We start from the raw sequence: 22,657 nt of genomic DNA, 5'->3' as shown, positions 1-22,657 counted from the left end.
ATGCAAAGAGAGAATGGAGAGAGAGAGGAGAGAGAAGGGAGAGAGAGAAGGAGGGAGAAGAGGGGTGAGAGAAGAGAGAAGGGAGAGAGAGAAGGGAGAGAGAGAAGGGAGAGAGAAGAGGGGGAGGGAGAGAGAGGGGGAGAGAGAGGGAGAGAGAGAGGGAGAGAGAGGGGGAGAGAGAGAGGAAGAGAGAGGGAGAGAGAGAGGGAGAGAGAGGGGGAGAGAGAGGGTGAGAGAGAAGAGGGGAGAGAGAAGGGGGAGACGGGAGCGTGGAGTTCATTTTCCCACACAAGCCATAGGTGACTGGGCAATCTGAACCCAAGCACCAAGTTGTAAATGGCCGAAGTTGCGCATCGCTTGAGACAGCCCCCACTCTCCCACGGCCATCCTCCGCGGGCTGCGGGTCGGGTGGAGCGGAGGTTTGCGACAATGTTCATACCTTCACAGTGATGTGATGGACGCGGGGGTCTGGACCAATCGCTGACAATCGCTGACAGGTCCCGCCCCCCTGCAACGTCAAGTCCGTTATTGGACTTTTCTGTTGAGCGGCAATCGGTCCTTTGGCCTGTAGGCGGCGCCGCCTTTCGGGTAGGTGGCGTTTCGACAGAGCGGCCGTTCGGTAAGTTTGCTTTTCGGTGACGCAGCTTTCCGGTTCCTTGGGTTTTAGGCATCCCGCCCTTTCGGTTAGTTTGCATTTAGGCGTCCCATCCTTTCGGTTAGTAGGCGATTCGTCTTCGGACTCTTTCAGTTTATTGGCGTTTCGGCCTCATTTCCATTCCATTCTTTGCCTTCGACTTCTTTGCTTCGGCCTCTCGTCCGTCGGTGCCACGTCCGCACACGTTCAAAAACATACATCAATTCATCACAAATAAAATTCTATTCAAATGTGGCCCTACAACAAGAGCTGTTGTCCACTTTGTGCTCTATATTTCTTGATCTGTTCAGACAGGAGTGAGAGTGAAAGGGATCAAACAGTTGTAGTAATGTTGTGTACAGAAAAATGACTAAATTTAATGAGGAGTGGATTTGCGAATGTAAAAGTAAAATCGCTAGCGAAATGGTAAAAATCTCGGCTTTTTGCGTCTGGTTTTCGCGGAGTAACGAATCAAAGGCAAAATCAAAGGCAAAATCAAAATGACATACACCCACACATACACCCACACATACACCCACACACACACACACACACACACACAGAGTTTTAAAAGTACATAGATAAGCTTATTACTCGCTGGAAACACATCTTACACTGGTAGATTATGTTCAAATATATATATATTTTCAATTATATTTGACTGATTGCCATCTCCTTTTAGAAAGGAAACAGGACCTTCGGCCCCACTTACCTATGCTGACCAACGTGCCAATCTGAGCTTGTACCATTTGCTTGCATTTGGTTAAGAGCGTTTAATTGTCATATGAACTGACAACGGAACAATTAAATTATTAATTGCAGCAGCATAACAAGCGTATAAACACAGTACTCACAAAAAACATAATACAGAATTTTTTTTAAACTAAAACCCCCAATATTAGTGCAACAAACCTGAAGTCATTAGTGCAACCAAACCAGTTCATATCTGTAGGAAGGAACTGCAGATGCTGGTTTACATAGAATATAGACACAAAAAGCTGGAGTAACCAGTTCATAGTTCAGTTAGTGTTTTGTAGTGTTCTTGAACCTGATGGTTGTTGGGAAGAAGCTGTTCTTGAACTTGAAGGTCATGGTTTTCAGACCTATACATTCTACTCGATGTTAGAATTGAAATGAGAACGTGGCCTTTGTAATGAGGTCGATTGCCTTTCAGAGGCAGCACCTCTTATAGGTCCCTTTGGTGGTGGAGAGGCCAGTACCTGTGGTGGACTGGGTGGTATCCACCATCTTTTGGAATGTCCTTGGCTTCTCGGTGTTAGAGTTGCTGAACCAGGTTCACACCCCTCTAAACCTTTCTAATCGATGTACCTGTCCAAATATTTTCCAATGTTTTAACTGTACCTGCCTCTATCACAACTCCAAGAAATGTTCTTGCAACAACATCTTAAAAACATATGTCAATGGACGCACAGGATATATTTAGGCCATGCCATTGGAATGTGTAATAGTTATTTTCACTGGATATATAATCCACAGAAATATTGTGCTTGGCAATTTTGAGAAAAAATATCCGTAATGTCAAAAGGAATAGTAGAATTAGGCCATTCAGCCCATCACATCTCCGCCAGTCAATCATGGCTAATCTATCTCTCCCTCCTAATCCCATTCTCCTGCCTTCTCCCCATAACCTCTGACATCTGTACGAATCATTAATCTATCTATCTCTGCCTTAAACATATCCACTGACTTGGCCTCCACTGCCTTCTGTGGCAAAGAATACCACAGATTCACCACCCTCTGACTAAAGAAATGTCTCCTCATCTTCTTCCTAAAAGAACGACCTTTAACTCTGATGCTATAACCTCCAGTGCTAGACTCTCCCATTAGTGGAAACATCCTCTCCACATCCACTCTAATAACCATATAACCATATAACAATTACAGCACGGAAACAGGCCATCTCGAGCCTTCTAGTCCGTGCCGAACACGTATTCTCCCCTAGTCCCATATACCTGCACTCAGACCATAACCCTCCATTCCTTTCCCGTCCATATAACTATCCAATTTATTTTTAAATGATAAAAACGAACCTGCCTCCACCACCTTCACTGGATGCTCATTCCACACAGCCACCACTCACTGAGTAAAGAAGTTCCCCCTCATGTTACCCCTAAACTTCTGTCCCTTAATTCTCAGGTCATGTCCCCTTGTTTGAATCTTCCCTACTCTCAGTGGGAAAAGCTTATCCACGTCAACTCTGTCTATCCCTCTCATCATTTTAAAGACCTCTATCAAGTCCCCCCTTAACCTTCTGCGCTCCAAAGAATAAAGCCCTAACTTGTTCAACCTTTCTCTGTAACTTAGTTGCTGAAACCCAGGCAACATTCTAGTAAATCTCCTCCTGTACTCTCTCTATTTTGTTGACATCCTTCCTATAATTAGGCGACCAAAATTGTACCCCATACTCCAGAATTGGCCTCACCAATGCCTTGTACAATTTTAACATTACATCCCAACTTCTATACTCAATGCTCTGATTTATAAAGGCCAGCACACCAAAAGCTTTCTTTACCACCCTATCTACATGAGATTCCACTTTCAGGGAACTGTGCACAGTTATTCCCAGATCCCTCTGTTCACCTGCATTCTTCAATTCCCTACCATTTACCATGTACGTCCTATTTTGATTTGTCCTGCCAAGATGTAGCACCTCACACTTATCAGCATTAAACTCCATCTGCCATCTTTCAGTCCACTCTTCCAACTGGCATAAATCTCTCTGTAGACTTTGATAATCTACTTCATTATCCACAACCCCACCTATCTTAGTATCATCTGCATACTTACTATTCCAATTTACCGCACCATCATCCAGATCATTGATGTACATGACAAACAACAGTGGACCCAACACAGATCCCTGTGGCACCCCACTAGTCACTGGCCTCCAACCTGACAAACAACCATCCACCATTACTCTCTGGCATCTCCCATTCAGCCACTGTTGAATCCATCTTGCTACTCCACCATTAATACCCAACCATTGAACCTTCTTAACCAACCTTCCATGAGGAACCTTGTCAAAGGCCTTACTGAAGTCCATATATACAACATCCACTGCTTTACCCTCATCAATTTCCCGAGTAACCTCTTCAAAAAATTCAAGAAAATTAGTCAAACATGACCTTCCAGGCACAAATCCATGTTGACTGTTCCTAATCAGACCCTGTTTATCCAGATGCTTATATATATTATCTCTAAGTATCCTTTCCATTAATTTACCCACCACTGACGTCAAAGTAACAGGTCTATAATTGCTAGGTTTACTCTTAGACCCCTTTTTAAACAATGGAACAACATGCGCAGTACGCCAATCCTCCGGCACTATTCCCGTTTCTAATGACATTTGAAATATTTCTGTCATAGCCCCTGCTATTTCTACACTAACTTCCCTCAATGTCCTAGGGAATATCCTGTCCGGACCTGCAGACTTATTCACTTTTATATTTCTCAAAAGTGTCAGTACTTCCTCTTCTTTGAATCTCATAGTTTCCATAGCTACTCTACTTGTTTCCCTTACCTCACATAATTCAATATCCTTCTCCTTGGTGAATACCGAAGAAAATAAATTGTTCAATATCTCCCCCATCTCTTTTGGCTCTGCAGATAGCTGTCCACTCTGACTCTCTAATGGACCAATTTTATCCCTCGTTATCCTTTTGCTATTAATATAGCTGTAGAAACCCTTTGGGTTTACTTTCACCTTACTTGCCAAAGCAACCTCATATCTTCTTTTAGCTTTTCTAATTTCTTTCTTAAAATTCTTTTTACATTCTTTATACTCCTCAAGCACCTTATTTACTCCATGCTGCCTATAATTATTGTAGATCTCCCTCTTTTTCCAAACCAAGTGTCCAATTTCCCTTGAAAACCATGGCTCTTTCCGATTTTTACTATTTCCTTTCAACCGAACAGGGACATAAAGATTCTGTACTCTTAAAATTTAATCTTTAAATGTACTCCATTTCTCTTCCACATCTTTCCCATAAAACAAAATGTCCCAATTTACTCCTTTTAAATCCTTTCGCATCTCCTCAAAGTTAGCCTTTCTCCAATCAAAATTCTCAACCGTAGGTCCAGTTCTGACCCTCTCCATAATTATATTGAAACTAATGGTATTGTGATCACTGGTCCCGAACTGTTCCCCAACGCATACCTCTGCCACCTGACCCGTCTCATTTCCTAACAGGAGGTCCAGCACCGCCCCTTCTCTAGTAGGTACTTCTATGTATTGCTGCAAAAAACTATCCTGCACACATTTTACAAACTCCAACCCATCCAGCCCATTTACAGAATGTGTTTCCCAGTCTATGTGTGGAAAATTGAAATCTCCCACAATCACTACCTTGTGCTAACTACTAATATCTGCAATCTCCTTACATATTTGCTCTTCCAATTCTCGCTCCCCATTTGGCGGTCTATAATACACCCCTATAAGTGTTGCTACACCTTTCCCCTTTCTCAGTTCCACCCAAATAGCCTCCCTAGACAAGCCCTCTAATCTATCGTGCCAAAGCACTGCTGTAATATCTTCCCTGACAAGCAATGCAACACCTCCACCTCTTGCCCCTCCAATTCTATCACACCTGAAGCAACGAAATCCTGGAATATTTAATTTCCAATCACAGCCCTCCTGCAACCATGTTTCACTGATCGCCACAACATCATACTTCCAGGTGTCAATCCAGGCTCTAAGTTCATCCACCTTTCTTACAATGCTCCTAGCATTAAAATATACACATTTAAGAAACCCACCCTCTCTTATTCTCTGTTTATTGTCTTTTTCTTCTCTCTCCCCTACATTTTGGGTCAGAGTGCTACCATTCTCTGCCTCCTGCCTCACACACTGACTGCTAGCTTTCCCAATTTGAGTCCCTCCCCCCAACCATACTAGTTTAAAGTCTCCCCAGTAGCCTTTGCAAATCTCCCCGCCAGGATATTGGTCCCCCTCGAGTTCAAGTGCAACCCGTCCTTTCTGTACAGGTCGAACCTTCCCCAAAAGAGGTCCCAATGATCCAGAAACTTGAATCCATACCCACTGCACCAGTCCCTCATCCACTCATTTATCCTCCACCTCGCTCCATTGCTACTCTCACTGTCGCGTGGCACAGGCAGTAATCCTGAGATTGTTACCTTTGCAGTCCTTCTCCTTAACTCTCTACCTAACTCCCTAAATTCTTCTTTCAGGACCTCTTCTCCTTTTTTACCTATGTCGTTGGTACCTATATGTACCACAATAAGCCTTTCACTGTTCTGTATGTATCCAATTGAAAACAATTCCAAAAATGTAACAAAACACATTTTTACAGGTTGAAGAATTTTTCCATTTAATTGTGCACGAATACCTATTTTATGGATAAAGAAGTGAATAAAGGGAAGAACATTTGAAACCTGCACGTTGTTTGACAGCTTGTTCCTGGCATTCATTTCACATACATGATAGCAATCTATTGAGGTTGCCATGGAGATCCAAGACTGTTCCATGAGCTATTTCACTTCTCACGAATGATTTCTATCATTTGGCAATGCCACCCTGTTTCATCATAAAAAATCCAACACAGACATTGAAGTGTCTTCAAAGGAAGATATACTCCATGTTAGAAATAATGACTAATAGAAATTCCTGGCGATAGTATTTATGAAACTATATGTATTACACTTCTCGTCACTTCTGCCACTTCTTCCACATCTCCCACTTCATTATATAAGACTAAACATGTTGAATTTGTGGCTGAAGCTGTATAAAGTACATTGATGTGAATTTTCTAAATGTCAACTTTTAGATGGAAAGTAAGTAATAAGAAATACACTGCATTTTGTTCAAAAATATATAAATACTGGGCCCACAAATAGAGTAAAATACACCATCGATCTACCCAAAGACTAAACATAGAAAATAGGTGCAGGAATAGGCCATTCGGCCCTTCGAGCCTGCACCGCCATTCAATATGATCATGGCTGATCATCCAACTCAGTATCCTGTACCTGCCTCCTCTCCATACCCCCTGAACCCTTTAGCCACAAGGGCCACATTTAACTTCCTCTTAAATATAGCCAATGAGCTGGCCTCAATTACTTTCTGCGGCAGATAATTCCACAGATTCACCACTCTCTGTGTGAAAAATGTTTTTTCTCACCTTGTCCTTAAACTGTGACCCCGTGTTCTGGACTTCCCCAACATCGGGAACAATCTTCCTGCATCTAACCTGTCCAACCCCTTAAGAACTTTGTAAGTTTCTATAAGATCCTCCCTCAATCTTCTAAATTATAGCGAGTACAAGCCAAGTCTATCCAGTCTTTCTTCATATGAAAGTCCTGCCATCCCAGGAATCAGTCTGGTGAACCTTTTCTGTACTCCCTCTATGGCAAGAATGTCTTTCCTTAGATTAGGAGACCAAAACTGTACGCAATACTCCAGGTGTGGTCTCACCAAGACCTTGTACAACTGCAGTAGAACCTCCCTGCGCCTATACTCAAATCCTTTTGCTATGAATGCTAACATACCATTCGCTTTCTTCACTGCCTGCTGCACCTGCATGCCTACTTTCAATGACTGGTGTACCATGACACCCAGGTCTCGTTGCATCTCCTCTTTTCCTAATCGGCCACCATTCAGATAATAGTCTACTTTCCTGTTCTTGCCATCAAAGTGGATAACCTCACATTAATCCACATTATACTGCATCTGCCATGCATTTGCCCACTCACCCAACCTATCCAAGTCACCTTGCAGCCTCCTAGCATCCTCCTCACAGCTAACACTGCCCCCCCCCCCCCCTTTGTGTCATCCGCAAACCTGGAGATGTTGCCTTCAATTCCCTCGTCCAAATCATTAATATATATTGTAAATAGCAGGGGTCCCAGCACTGAGCCTTGTGGTACCCCACTAGTCACTGCCTGCCATTTCTTAAAAGGACCCATTTACTCCTACTCTTTGCTTCCTGTCTGCCAACCAGTTATCTATCCACATCAATACTGAACCCCCAATACCGTGTGCTTTAAGTTTGCATACTAATCTCTTATGTGGGACCTTGTCGAAAGCCTTCTGAAAGTCCAGATATAACACAACCACTGGTTCTCTCTTATCCACTACTAGTTACATCCTCGAAAAATTCTATAAGAGTCGTCAGACATAATTTACCTTTCATAAATCCATGCTGACTTTGTCCAATGATTTCACCACTTTCCAAATGTGCTGCTATCCCATCTTTGATAACTGACTCTTGCATTTTCCCCACTACCGATGTTAGACTAACTGGTCTGTAATTCCCCATTTTCTCTCGCTCCCTTTTTAAAAAGTGGGATTACATTAGCTACCCTCCAATCCTCAGGAACTACTCCAGAATCTAAAGAGTTTTGAAAAATTATCATTAATGCATCCACTATTTCTGGGGCTACTTCCTTAAGTACTCTGGGATGCAGCCTATCTGGCCCTGGGGATTTATCGGTCTTTAATCCATTCAATTTACCTAACACCACTTCTCGACTAACCTGGATTTCATTCAGTTCCTCCATCTCATTTGACCCCCGGTCCCCTGCTATTTCCGGCAGATTATTTATGTCTTCCTTAGTGAAGACAGAACCAAAGTAGTTATTCAATAGGCCTGCCATGTCTCTGTTCCCCATGATCAATTCACCTGTTTCCGACTGCAAGGGACCTACATTTGTTTTAACTAATCGTTTTCTCTTCACATATCTATAAAAACTTTTGCAGTCAGTTTTTATGTTCCCTGCCAGTTTTCTTTCATAATCTATTTTTGCTTTCCTAATTAAGCCCTTTGTCCTCCTCTGCTGGACTCTGAATTTCTCCCAGTCCTCTGGTAGGCTGCTTTTTCTGGCTAATTTGTATGCTTCATCTTTTGTTTTGATACTATCCCTGATTTCCCTTGTTATCCACGGATGCACTACCTTCCCTGATTTATTATTTTGCCAAACTGGGAGGAACAATTGTTGTAGTTCATCCATGCAGTCTTTAAATGCCTTCCATTGCATATCCACCGTCAACCCTTTAAGAATCAATTGCCAGTCTATCGTGGCCAATTCATGTCTCATACCCTCAAAGTCACCTTTCTTTAAGTTCAGAACCCTTGTTTCTGAATTAATTATGTCACTCACAATCCTAATGAAGAACTTAACCATATTAAGGTCACTCTTGCCCAAGGGGCCACGCACAACAAGACTGCTAACTAACCCTTCCTCTTTACTCAATACCCAGTCTAGAATAGCCTGCTCTCTCGTTGGTTCCTCTACATGTTGCTTTAAGAAATTATCCCGCATACATTCCAAGAAATCCTCTTCCTCAGCACCCCTGCCAATTTGATTCACCCAATCTAGAGAGTGGTGAATCTCTGGAATTCTCTGCCACAGAAGGTAGTTGAGGCCAGTTAATTGGCTATATTTAAGAGGGAGTTAGATGTGGCCCTTGTGGCTAAAGGGATCAGGGGGTATGGAAAGAAGGCAGGTACAGGATACTGAGTTGGATGATCAGCCATGATCATATTGAATGGCGGTGCAGGCTCGAAGGGCCAAATGGCCTACTCCTGCACCTATTTTCTATGTTTCTATGTTTCTATATGTAGATTGAAGTCACCCATTATAACTGTTTTACCTTTGTTGCACGCATTTCTAATTTCCTGTTTGATGCCATCCCCAACTCCACTACTACTGTTAGGTGCCCTGTACACAACTCCCACTAGCGTTTTCTGCCCCTTGGTGTTTCGCAGCTCTACCCATATCGATTCCACATCCTCCAAGCTAATGTCCTTCCTTTCTATTGCGTTAATCTCCTCTCTAACCAGCAATGCTACCCCACCTCCTTTTCCTTCTGTCTATCCCTCCTGAATATTGAATATCCCTGGATGTTCAGCTCCCAGCCTTGGTCACCCTGGAGCCATGTCTCTGTGATCCCAACTATATCATATTAATTAACAACTATCTGCACGTTCAACCTATCCACCTTATAATGAATGCTCCTTGCATTGACACACAAAGCCTTCAGGCTTGGTTTTACAACACTCTTACCCCTTATACAATTATGTTGAAAATTGGCCCATTTTGATTTTTGCCCTGTATTTGTCTGCCTGCCACTTTTACTTTTCACCTTGCTACCTATTGCTTCTACCCTCATTTTACACCCCTCTGTCTCTCTGCTCATGCTCCCATCCCCCTGCCACATTAGTTTAAATCGACAGCACAGCAAACACTCCCCCATGGACATTGGTTCCACTCCAGCCCAGGTGCAGACCGCCCTGTTTGTACTGGTCCCACCTCCCCCAGAACTGGTTCCAATGCCCTAGAAATATGAATCCCTCCCCATTGCACCATTTTTCAAGCCACATATTCATCTGCAATATCCTCCTATTTCTACTCTGACTAGCACGTGGCACTGGTAGTAATCCAGAGATTATTACCTTTGAGGTCCTACTTTTAAGTTTATCTCCTAGCTCCTTAAATTCACCTTGTAGGACCTCATCCCGTTTTTTACCTATATCGTTGGTGCCAATGTGCACCACGACAACTGGCTGTTCACTCTCCCCCTCCAGAATGTTCTGCAGCCGCTCAGTTACATCCCTGACCCTTGTACCAGGGAGGCAACATACCATCCTGAAGTCTCGTTTGCGGCCACAGAAACACCTATCTATTCCCCTTACAATTGATTCCCCTATTACTATAGCCCTTCCACTCTTTTTCCTCCCCTCCTGTGCTGCAGAGCCACCCACAGTGCCATGAACTTGGCTGCTGCTGCCTTCCCCTGATGAGCCATCTCCCCCAACAGTATCCAAAATGGCTGCAAGGATTCTTTCAAACAACTTGTGAATGTATCAGCATTTCAGTGGTTGGTTTGAAAATGAAAATTTGGTTGGTTCGAAAATGTGGTTGGTTTGAAAATGAAAATGTGGTTCGAAAATGTGGTTGGTTTGAAAATGAAAATGTCGTTCGAAAATGTGGTTGGTTTGAAAATGAAAATGTCGTTCGAAAATGTGGTTGGTTTGAAAATGAAAATGTGGTTTGAATATGAAGTTTGAAAATGAAAATGTGGTTTGAAAGATCAGACTGTTTACTGCAAAAGTCCTGCTCGTTCCGTGACGTAGTGGACAGGTCGCGCTGAAAAACGTGTAATTTCCGGTGAGTGCAGAGGTTGTGCTGAATGCGGAAGTGTTGCTGATTGCAGAAGGCCCACAGTAGAGATGCCGCGCTGAGCCGTTTGAGTTCAAAAAAGTTTACTGCCATATATATGGTGTGTGTCTGTGTGTGTGCCGTGGTGTGTGTGAGTGTGATTGTGGTGTGTGTGAGTGTGTGTGTGAGTGTGTCTGTGTGTGTGAGGTGGAGTTTGTGTGTGGTTGTGAGGTGGAGAGTGTGTGTGTGAGGTGGGGGTGTGTGTGTGTGTGTGTGAGAAGTGGAGGGTGTGAGTGTGTGAGGTGGAGGGTGTGTGTGAGTGTTCAATAAATAACAAATAGTACAATAATATAGTCTTTTGTAGTTCAGAGCTTATTCGCTATGTTTAATAGCCTGATGGCTATCAGGAAGAAGCAGTTCGTGAATGAGTGTGTGAGTGCATGTGTGTGTGAGTGCATGTATGTGTGTGAAATGCTGTGTTAATGGATTTGTTGGCCTGCACCCTGCTTGGAGTGCTGTGAGATTGGATTTGCTGCCTGCTCTCTGCTTGGAGTGCTGTGAGATTGGATTTGCGGACTGCACTACGCTTCGAGTGCTGTGAGATTGGATTTGCGGCCTGCACTCCGTTTCAGTGCTGTGAGATTGGATTTACAGGCCTGCACTGAGTGATGACTTTTGAGGTAAATTCTCAGATTTTCTTTGTTAAAATTTGACCGCCAATCCCTCTGTATTAAATTTTAAAATCAACAGCAAAGAACCATCAAGAGGCAGTGAGCAGCAGAATACAACAAGAGACACAACAAGAAAGAACTTAATAAATCTTATCTTTAACATTTAAATTGTTGTTATATTTCAACTCATTCACATTTTAAACTTTAATAAATCCTTTTTCCACTTCCAATGCCTGTGTGTTCTTCATCACAATCGGAACCTAATAGGCAGGAATGACTGCACTGTCGGAGAACCACAAAGTGCATGGGGGGTGGGTGAGGGGAGGTGGACTGAATCCGTGGGGAGGAGGGGAATGGCAAGGAGCAGAGTGGGGGGTGAAGGGAGGAGGGGTGACTGAGTGAACTGCCACCACACCAGCCGTGAGTGACTGCACTGCAAGCCCACCAGCCATGAGTAATTGAACTGCCAGTTTACCAGCTGTAAGTGACTGAAGTGCCCGCCCACCAGCCATGACTTAGTGAACTGCCAGACCACCAGCCATGACTCACTGAACTGCAAGTCCAAGAATTCATTCAGTCCACAATGTCCATACTAGCCCTCTGGAAACAAGTCCCATCAGTGCACAACACCCATAATAGCACTCCAGAGATCCACGCAAGGATAGACTTTCCTCTTTCAGTTGCTATGATCTGTAAAAAAGATGAAAATGTCTAAAACTAATTGTCCACCCTCTCCCCCCTTCTCTCTCACAGAATCTGTCACCTGTTTTCAGCAGAATTTCTGGCAGTTTCTCAGCTGCCAGCCCGCCAGGCCTGAGTGACTGAGCTGCCAGGCCTGAGTGACTGAGCTGTCAGGCCTGAGTGACTGAGCTGCCAGGCCTGAGTGACTGAGCTGCCAGGCCTGAGTGACTGAACTGTCAGGCCTGAATGACTGAGCTGCCAGGCCAGAGTGACTGAGCTGCCAGGCCTGAGTGACTGAGCTGCCAGGCCTGAGTGACTGAGCTGCCAGGCCTGAGTGACTGTGCTGCCTGGCTTCAGTGACTGAGCTGCCAGGCCGCAGTGACTGAGCTGCCAGGCCACAGTGACTGAGCTGCCAGGCCACAGTGACTGAGCTGCCAGGCCTCAGTGACCAAGCTGACAGCCCAAGAATCCATTCGGCCCATAATGTCCATACTAGCCCTCTGGAAACCAGTCCCTTCAACCCACAACACCCATACTAGCGCTCCAGAAAGCCCCCCCCCCCCCTCCCACTGGCCAGCAATATTGTAATTGATGGAGAGGTGGAATATTGCTTTGGAGGACCAGCCCTCCCGTGTGAAGCTGGGACCCAACGGTCCCACAGTCTAGTACACTATAAAAGTATTTAAAAGATATTTGGAAAGGAAAGGTTTAGAGGGATATGGGCCAAATGCAGACGAATGGGACTTGCTTAGATGCGAATCATGGTCGACATGAATGCATTGCGTCAAAATGCCTGTTTCCATGCAGTATAACTATGACTAACTTTTAAGGTAAATTTGGAGATCTTGATGCATACATTTATAGCTCATTTAATATTAAATTCTCATTCTCATTGAAAGGGACTTCACAAGCTCAAGACATCATATTGGTACACATTTCTCCATTATTACATTAAATGGGAGAGAGTGCAGTTCAATATCTTGAGGGGGATAAGCCAAACAATTGGACAAAAATAACCCATTGTTGCAGTTTACATAAATAAACCTCTTCAGAATTCCAAATTATTTGGTTTAATTTTCAAGAAGTAAATTGATATTGCAACTAATTGAATAAAATGATGAGCATCTGTTGCTGTGATCAAAGTTGATGCATCACTCGATAGAAGACCACAGTATTTGGAATAATTATGGATTGGATTGAGCTGGATGCTGCCTGTTGCTTGGACGTGTCAACAGCCCACATCTACCTGACCTGAAGCTGAGAGTTAGACAAGTGTATTCTACACCCTTTGTAGCAGGGTAGCCATGTGTAGGAAGGCTTCAGTGGTAATCAACCAGTGTACAGAAGGGATTTCACTGCAGATCACATTGACAGCATAAGTCAGGAGACAAGTCAGAAGAGACAGCTTCAAAACAGGAAAGCTCTTTTCATGTTTTTATAATGTTACTATATATTTGAAATATACAGAAATATATTTGAAACTTACAATTTCTGTAAATTAATAAATATTCAAATTTGAAAAAACAAAAATAAAATTTAAAGAATTAAAGCATTGAAATTATTAAAATATTAACATGAAGCAAATAAGATTTTTTTTTAAATGACACAAAGTGCTGGAGTAACTCAGTGGGTCAGGCAGCATTCCTGGAGAACATGGATAGGTGACGTTTCAGGTTGGACCCTTTTTCAGACTAAGAAATAAAAAGCTATCTTTTCCGTCCAAATCCCCATTCAAATGAACATGGATTCCAATAACTGACAGGAAATGGTGCAGTGATTCACCGCACATCTGGGGACAGAGAAAAGGGAAAGTTCCATGGCCTCACAAGATATGGTAATGTTAATATGCTAACACTTAGAACTGTACCTCACATAATAAACTTAGAAAGACATAAATCTGTGTCACACATCCCCCTCAGATGTCAATAGACACATTGTCCCACAACGGCATCCCATTTTCCATCTGTTCTCTGACAATTCTCCCTGCCTTAGCCCTTCTCACTAACCCATACTGCTCATAGTGCATATCAGACTTAACAATTCAATTATATTAATCATGCCATGATAGCACCTAGATATTAACTTTATCTTGCAGGATAAGGAGACGATAGCAGGAAAATGGCCCACAAGCTTCAGGGCGAGTCTTCCAGACTTATCTGGCTGGAGCAGAATGTTTGACTTCTCCTGGACGTGCATGTCACACAGGTTGTACCCCCTGATGATGCTGAGAATTATATTGGTGTGCGACCAGCTATGAGCGTCTACCGTGCCTTCATCCCTTATTCCAAAGGGTGTTCTGGTTATTTACAGCAGTATGGTCTCTGTACACTCCACTGTCTGCCTTACACTAACCAGCACCAGTTCCTGTTTTTAAATTGTTTTTTTTAGTTTAGTTTAGCTTGTTATTGTCACCTGCACTGAGGAACAGTGAAACACTTTTCTTTGCGTGCTATCCAGTTAAAGAAAAGGCTATTCATGAACACAATCAAGCCGTCCACAGTGCACGGACGAAGGATAAGGAGTTCAACATTCAGTGACTCTCACACCCACTCATTGGAACCAATCTGGTTACAGAAAATTGCCCTTACAGAATTCACAAATCACTTGAGTGAATGCACGTAGTCTTTTCCAAGGGTAGGTAAATCAAGAACTTGAAGGCTTCTTTGAATTGAGAGGGCAAAGATTTATTGGAAACTTATGGGTGCTGGGTGCATGAAACGAGCTGCCAGAGGAAGTAGTTAAAGCATAAACAATGACAATACCTATGAGTCATTTGGACAGGTACATATTTCCATGTTCGTTTTCTAGGTCTGCACAAAACTTGAGAGTCTTCAATTTACAAAAGAAGTCTTTAATACTTTACTCAATGCTGGCAGCAAGACAACTGAAAATGGCTGCACCCTCACACACTACAGACAGGATAAACTATATACAAAAACATCTCCCTTTGTCCTGTGCAGCGCCACCTGCTGCACCGTAGGAGCACCGGGTCCTCCCACCCCACACAGTCCACCAAACATAACACTCCCCCTTTCCAGTTTGAACGTCTCTATTCCTGAATGAGTCGCCTTAGGGGAATGCCACGATTGCAACGTGTCGATCGATGAAGGAAACATCACAGATATGGAGGGTTTAGCACCATATAGGCCAAATGCAGGCAAATAGGATTAGCTTAGATGGCGCATCTTGGTGGCATGGTCAAGTTGAGTCTGTTTCCCTGCTTTATGACTGTGTGACACTAGGGTCAGTTTCAGGAACAGTTTCTCCCACTATATCTGCCACACTCGAGGCCCTCGGTCTATATTTAATCAGATTTAACTGGATTCCATCTTTCACTAATCATTATTCCCTTTATCATGTATTGGTGCACTGTGGATGGTTCAACTGTAATCATCTACAGTCTTTCCACCGACTGGTTTGCACACGTCAAAACCTTTTCACTGTAACAAGGTACATGTGACAATTAACTAAACCACCTAAAGTTCGAGATAGGGAATAAAATTAACTTATGAAATTTATGTTAAAAGTTAAACACAAAGTTGATTTTTCTCAACTTGTAGCCCTGGTGTTACAGAAAAACATACTGCGTACTGTTTCTGGGAGCACAACCTCCAACAATGGTGTTGTTTGTTGTTTGAAAGCAATCCATGAAGCAAATAACTATTTTTGTCTATTAATTTATTGAACACGTAGCAACTTAGCAGGTCAAGCAGCATCTCGAGAGAAAATGGACATGTGATGTTTTTGGTCGGGACCCTTCTTCAGACTGAAATGCCATCTATCCATTTTCTCCAGAGATGCTGCCTGACCCGTAACCTTTTGTGTCTATTTTTGGTACAAAACAGCATCTGCAGTTCCTTTTTATTACATAACATTGTGGCATTTGTTTGAAAATCATATTTGAGATGACATAACAAAAAGCAAATAACAACAACAATGTTGGTTCCTGGGATGATTTTCAGGAGAAATGAAATGGTCCACACCGTCTAACGATGACTCGTTCACTAGTCCGCATCGTATACACTCGAGACAATTTGAAGAAGTCAATTAACCTACAAACCTGCACGTCTTTCTAATGTGGGAGGAAACCGGAACACTGGGAGATAATCCAAGTGGTCACAGGGAGTACGTACTAACTCTGCACAGACAGCAGCCATAATCAGGATCGAACCCGGGCCTCTGTTGCTGTTAGGCAGCAACTCCGCCGCAAGCTATTCAATGGAAAGAACATTTCTTCAAAACATGCAAAATGTTTAGTCAAGGAAGAAGGAAGATGATTAGACTTTCACAATAAGATTTAGTTTCACATTAGTGTTAGCCAAAGAATTTTCGACTTCGGTAAAACTGATATATTTTCATGTTACAACTAACTTACAAAATTGCTTGGCAATTGACAGTTCCAATAATCATGAAGAGGAATATCATTCACATCTGCCTGTTCTCAGACTGAGCTTTTTTTTTTTAAATGTGTGACAATATTGACACTTGTAAGTGCTTGTTGTTAAAATGCACAACAGCATGGGAGCAATTTTCCAAATACACAGCGGCAGCAGGGAATCTTGGCGGCTGACAGCAAAACACATATCATCACAGGCTTGCAATTTTCCCCCATGAGCTAGCAACGGGAAAATTCTCTGCTGCAAATGAACTCTTAGTAAATTATCTCACTAATACAAGCTTTGGTTTTCTTTTAGATACTCTCTGTCATGTTCCTGGATAATTCATCTAATATCTTTTGTTTAAGAATTTGCCAAATGACTTACACAATGTCACTGCAATCCAGAGAGGTCTCATTAACAGAGCAGGTAGTGATCAACACATAATGGTTATCAAGGTAAAGCCCATCCGCACATCAAGGACAATCTTACATTCTTACATCATGTAGCATGCTGCTATTATTATTAGATTGAATAAATGCAGAACAGATGTAGTGACTCAAAAATTAGTGTCCATTGGGATCAAATAGATTCTACCATAATCTTCACATATTTGGCTTGGCATAACACTTCCATTATAGGATTAAATCTAATGTTGGACAGCTGTGTAAAAATGGACTAAATATCACCTCTGTGATTATTACATTTCCTGCACTAAAGCTAAGTCCCAGATTTAGTTTACTCTAAACTAGTTTAGTTTAGTTTAGAGATACAGTGTGGAAATAGGCCCTTCTGTCCACCGAGTCCGTGTCAACCAGTGATCACCCCATACACTAACACTATCCTACACACTAGGGACAATTTACGATCTTTACTGAAACCAATTAACCTACAAACCCATACGTCTTCAGAATGTGGGAGGAAACCGGAGCATCCGGGGAAAACCCACTCATCCATGGGGAGAAAATACAAACTCTGTACAGGCAGCACCTGTGGTCAGGGTTGAACCCGGGTCTCTGGCACTGTAGCTCTACTGTTGCGCCACCCTGCCGCCCTGGGCTAGCAACAGGAACCTGTCTCGATTACTATTTTTTTCTTCCATTTTGAAATTGGATTACTTTCTGTGATGCTTAAACTACATCTGAAGGCTAGAAAACATCTAATTTTCAGTATGCTGTTCTCTGCCTCAGTATCTGAAAATCAGTAGCCCTCCTTATTGTCATTCAGTCACCTGACTCATTAATACACCAGTCATCACTGAAAACTCCAGCGTCTGCAGGCCCTTGAGACTTCCATCCTTTTCAAATGATGAGCCATCCATATACATATAATCAGCTAGTACAGTTTACTTCCTGTACTAGCTGTGAAGATGGATGCTGCTCGCTGTCTAACAGAACATGGAGCATCGCAGAGAAGCCACTCACTGGCAGCCCAGTCTGCACCAACAATAAAACCTGTCCTGACGTTATGATTATGCATGCAAGGCACAGCCATCTAACTATTCATGGTAGGTCATCAAATGTCTGTTGAAATTAAGCAAGCTGAGGTGGAATAATAAGTACTTATCAGTGCAACATTTGGTCTTTAGTTGCCATGCTGCTCTGGCAATAATATTAGTCAGCTTGTAGATCTTCAACAAATCAAACAAAAAGGAGAAATATGCTGTTATCTACATTGGCATGCTTCACTTTTCTTTCTGTTATTTTCCTGAATGTTAGTACACATAAAGTGCTCTCTGATGCACTGCCGAGCAGTTTAGTATTTTAAACACGTTAGCAGCAACCTTCAACTTTCCTCTCAGTAGATTCAACTGCTCCTGTAGGAGCCCATAAATTCAATCAGAACAACAATGCATTTGCTGGTTTGGCTGCTTTATCTATTTTATTGATCCGCAGTGATCTATCAGAAGTTTACAAATCCGTGTTTTGTAAAACACTGTATCAGTGTGTCTGTCTTGAATTTACACCCTGTTTGGTATCTTCATACAGTATAGAATTGTCATTGTAAAGATGTAGACATATATACTTCACGTGCTGCACCTGTCAGAATGCAAGACATGATTTGGAGAGAATTTCAAATTTTACGTGAGAAGCTAACGCACAAACTTTAGACTGAGATCAAGATTCTGCTCTACCTCACATAGAAACATAGAAACATAGAAAATAGGTGCAGGAGTAGGCCATTCGGCCCTTCGAGCCTGCACCGCCATTCAATATGATCATGACTGATCATCCAACTCAGTATCCTGTACCTGCCTTCTTTCCATACCCCCTGATCCCTTTAGCCACAAGGGCCACATCTAACTCCCTCTTAAATATAGCCAATTAACTGGCCTCAACTACCTTCTGTGGCAGAGAATTCCAGAGATTCACCACTCTCTGTGTGAAAAATGTTTTCCTCCTCTCGGTCCAAAAAGATTTCACCCTTATCCTTAAACTGTGACCCCTTGTTCTGGACTTCCCCAACATCGGGAACAATCTTCCTGCATCTAGCCTGTCCAACCCCTTAAGAATTTTGTAAGTTTCTATAAGATCCCCCCTCAATCTTCTAAATTCTAGCGAGTACAAGCCGAGTCTATCCAGTCTTTCTTCATATGAAAGTCCTGACATCCCAGGAATCAGTCTGGTGAACCTTCTCTGTACTCCCTCTATGGCAAGAATATATTTCCTCAGATTAGGAGACCAAAACTGCAAGCAATACTCCAGGTGTGGTCTCACCAAGACCCTGTACAACTGCAGTAGAACCTCCTTGCTCCTATACTCAAATCCTTTTGCTATGAATGCTAACATACCATTCACTTTCTTCACTGCCCGCTGCACCTGCATGCCTACTTTTAATGACTGGTATACCATGACACCCAGGTCTCGTTGCATCTCCCCTTTTCCTAATCGGCCACCATTCAGATAATAGTCTAATTTCCTTTTTTTGCCACCAACGTGGATAACCTCACATTTATCCATATTATACTGCATCTGCCATGCATTTGCCCACTCACCCAGCCTATCCAAGTCACCTTGCAGTCTCCTAGCATCCTCCTCACAGCTAACACTGCCCCCCAGCTTCGTGTCATCCGCAAACTTGGAGGTGTTGCATTCAATTCCCTCGTCCAAATCATTAATATATACTGTAAATAGCTGGGGTCCCAGCACTGAGCCTTGCGGTCCCCCACTAGTCACTGCCTCCCATTGTGAAAAGGACCCGTTTACTCCTACTCTTTGCTTCCTGTCTGCCAGCCAGCTCTCTATCCACATCAATACTGAACCCCCAATACCATGTGCTATAAGTTTGTATACGTATCTCTTATGTGGGACCTTGTCGAAAGCCTTCTGAAAGTCCAGATATAACACATCCACTGGTTCTCCCTTATCCACTCTACTAGTTACATCCTCGAAAAATTCTATAAGATTCGTCAGACATGATTTACCTTTCATAAATCCATGCTGACTTTGTCCAATGATTTCACCACTTTCCAAATGTACTGCTATCCCATCTTTAATAACTGATTCTAGCAGTTTCCCCACTACCGATGTTAGACTAACTGGTCTGTAATTCCCCGTTTTCTCTCTCCCTCCCTTTTTTAAAAAGTGAGGTTACATTAGCTACCCTCCAATCCTCAGGAACTACTCCAGAATCTAAAGAGTTTTGAAAAATTATCACTAATGCATCCACTATTTCTGGGGCTACTTCCTTAAGTACTCTGGGATGCAGCCTATCTGGCCCTGGGGATTTATTGGCCTTTAATCCATTCAATTTACCATGAATAATTTACATAGAAAAAATAATGTTGGATTTTAATGCAAAATCATACAAAGAAAAAAAATATTGATTTGGGGGCTGTCCTGCATTTAAATTCATTTATTATTTCCAGCAGTCTTGGTCTATTATATTTATTAGTTTTTTCATCATAAGAACAGGTCCTTTAGCCAAGACCATTCTGGCTTTCAAACTGGCATTTACACTCATCCTGACTGATGCTATTTTATCCTCCCAACTTTCCCATCACACCCCTCCCCACCAACCAAATTCTATCACTCGCCCAGTATGGACATCTTATTGTGACCAACTAACCAAACAACTTGCATACCTTTGGAAAGTGAAATGGAACTGGAGCACCCAGGAGGAAAAGAGATGCAAAACTGGTGAGAATCGCAGCGAGAGTGGCAATATAACAGTGGAAGTGTGTAGGAAGGAACCGAAGATAGACAAAATGCCAAAGTAACTCAGCGGGACAGGCAGCATCTCTGGATAGAAGGAATGGGTGACGTTTGGCTCAAGACCCTTCCTCAGTCTGAAGAAGGGTCTCGATCTGAAACATCACCTAGTCCTTCTATCCAGCGAAGCTGCCTGTCCCACTGAGTTACTCTAGCATTTTGTTTCTATTTTCCACATATAACAGTGGAGTGACTTGTGGGAGACAGCATGGAGTATAACCAGGGAAAGATAACCAATGTAGTCCTCTGAAGGTGGAGATGATAGGTGAGTGAAAATTAGCGTGAGTGAAAACTAGATTGATGCAATGTTGACAAGCCAGAAATGTAAAAAGTAGAAGTGAATGGATCCATTTAAGAACATGAGATACAGGGGCAGCAGTAGGTGGAATAATCTCTTGCGCACCCTCTATCATCCAGTAAGACCATGGCTGATCTATTCATTGACATCAACTCAAATTTCCCCAACTGAATCAATACTTACAATATCCCTATCAATATAAATCAACCTCAGCCTTTAATTTAATTAATAATTCAGCACTGACAGCTCTTTGGGGCAAATAATTAAAACATTCTGAGCCCTTTGACAGGAGAAACTTTTCTTCATCTGTGTTAAGTGATCGACCTCTTATCTAAGAATATGACCCCTAGTTCTAAATCCTTTCACTAGGGGAAGCATCTTTGAGGCATCTAAGACCCTGAGAATCTTCTATGCTTTAATTATACCAAATCTTCTCTATGTAGGAATGTAAGAATCAGGAATACAAAGAAGTCATCTGGTCCTTCATGCCAGCACTGATATTAATCCTATCCTCAACTCCATTTCCCTGCTACATCCTTCACATTTCCCCATACTATTGATTCAGTCATGTTCCTATCCATACATGTATCGTTACTTCATAGCCGTGAAACTCTTGACAACTTCCTTCCTTCTCACAATCTCACCCTGTTTTGTATCATCACCAAACCTGGAAATGTGCTGCTCATTTGCTTCTCTTGGTCAAATCATTGATACCGAGGTCCCAGCTTACTTTAAACGGTGCAACGCGTGTTCAAAGCTGAATCACTTCGCGAAAGTCTGCCGGTTGTCGAAGAAGAAAGCGTCATCTGTCCGCCATGTTGACGATGAATCTCCGGGTGTACACGACGTATACTCCATAAAGGACAGGGCTGACCAGGATATTCGGTCAATAGGTGCTTTCAAAGACTGCAGGGTCGAGATCGCTGGGACCTCGGTATCGCTTCTCATAGATGCGGGGGCGAAGGTTTCTGTTTTGAGCGTACACCTCCACTATAGGTCTTTTTCAGGCTACCCATCTGCTCCCCCGAGGGACACTCTTTGCTCTTATGATGGTTCAACCATACCCACAATAGTGACAGGTCCTGTTTGCTACAAAGGAGTCAAGCTCGATTGCTTCACATTCTACGTCGCTGAAGCAAAGAGTCTGATGGGAGTCAATTTGTTTGATCGACTAGGTTTCAAGCTTCAGGACTCAACTGGCATGAACATCAATGTGATCAGCGATGCGGACTATGGGCATGAGTATCCTTCCCTTTTCTCTGGTTTTGGGATAGTTAAAGGGTACAGCCACGCACCTAATGTAAACACATCAGTCCCGCCTGTTTCACAATGCCTAGGGCGTCTACCGTTTTCCATTCATTCAGAAGTCGTTCAAAAGTCTCCACGGAACAGAAGCGACTAAAAAATGATGGTATCATTGAACGCATTGATTCATCCCCTTAGATATCGAATCTGGTCATCGCGCGACGCAAGAACGGTGAACTCAGACTTTGCATCAATCTCAAATCAGTCAACATACCCATCATTCCGGACAAATATCCTCTGCCAACAATACAAGAGCTATCTGTGTCGTTCCACGGTTCAACAGTCTTCACATAACTAGACATGCGCCGAAGCTACCTTCAGGTGCTACTAGCAGAACACAGTCG

Source organism: Amblyraja radiata, chromosome 6, assembly GCF_010909765.2.
Source record: "Amblyraja radiata isolate CabotCenter1 chromosome 6, sAmbRad1.1.pri, whole genome shotgun sequence".
NCBI classification, from domain to species: domain Eukaryota; kingdom Metazoa; phylum Chordata; class Chondrichthyes; order Rajiformes; family Rajidae; genus Amblyraja; species Amblyraja radiata.
This window is presented reverse-complemented; position numbering follows the sequence as displayed.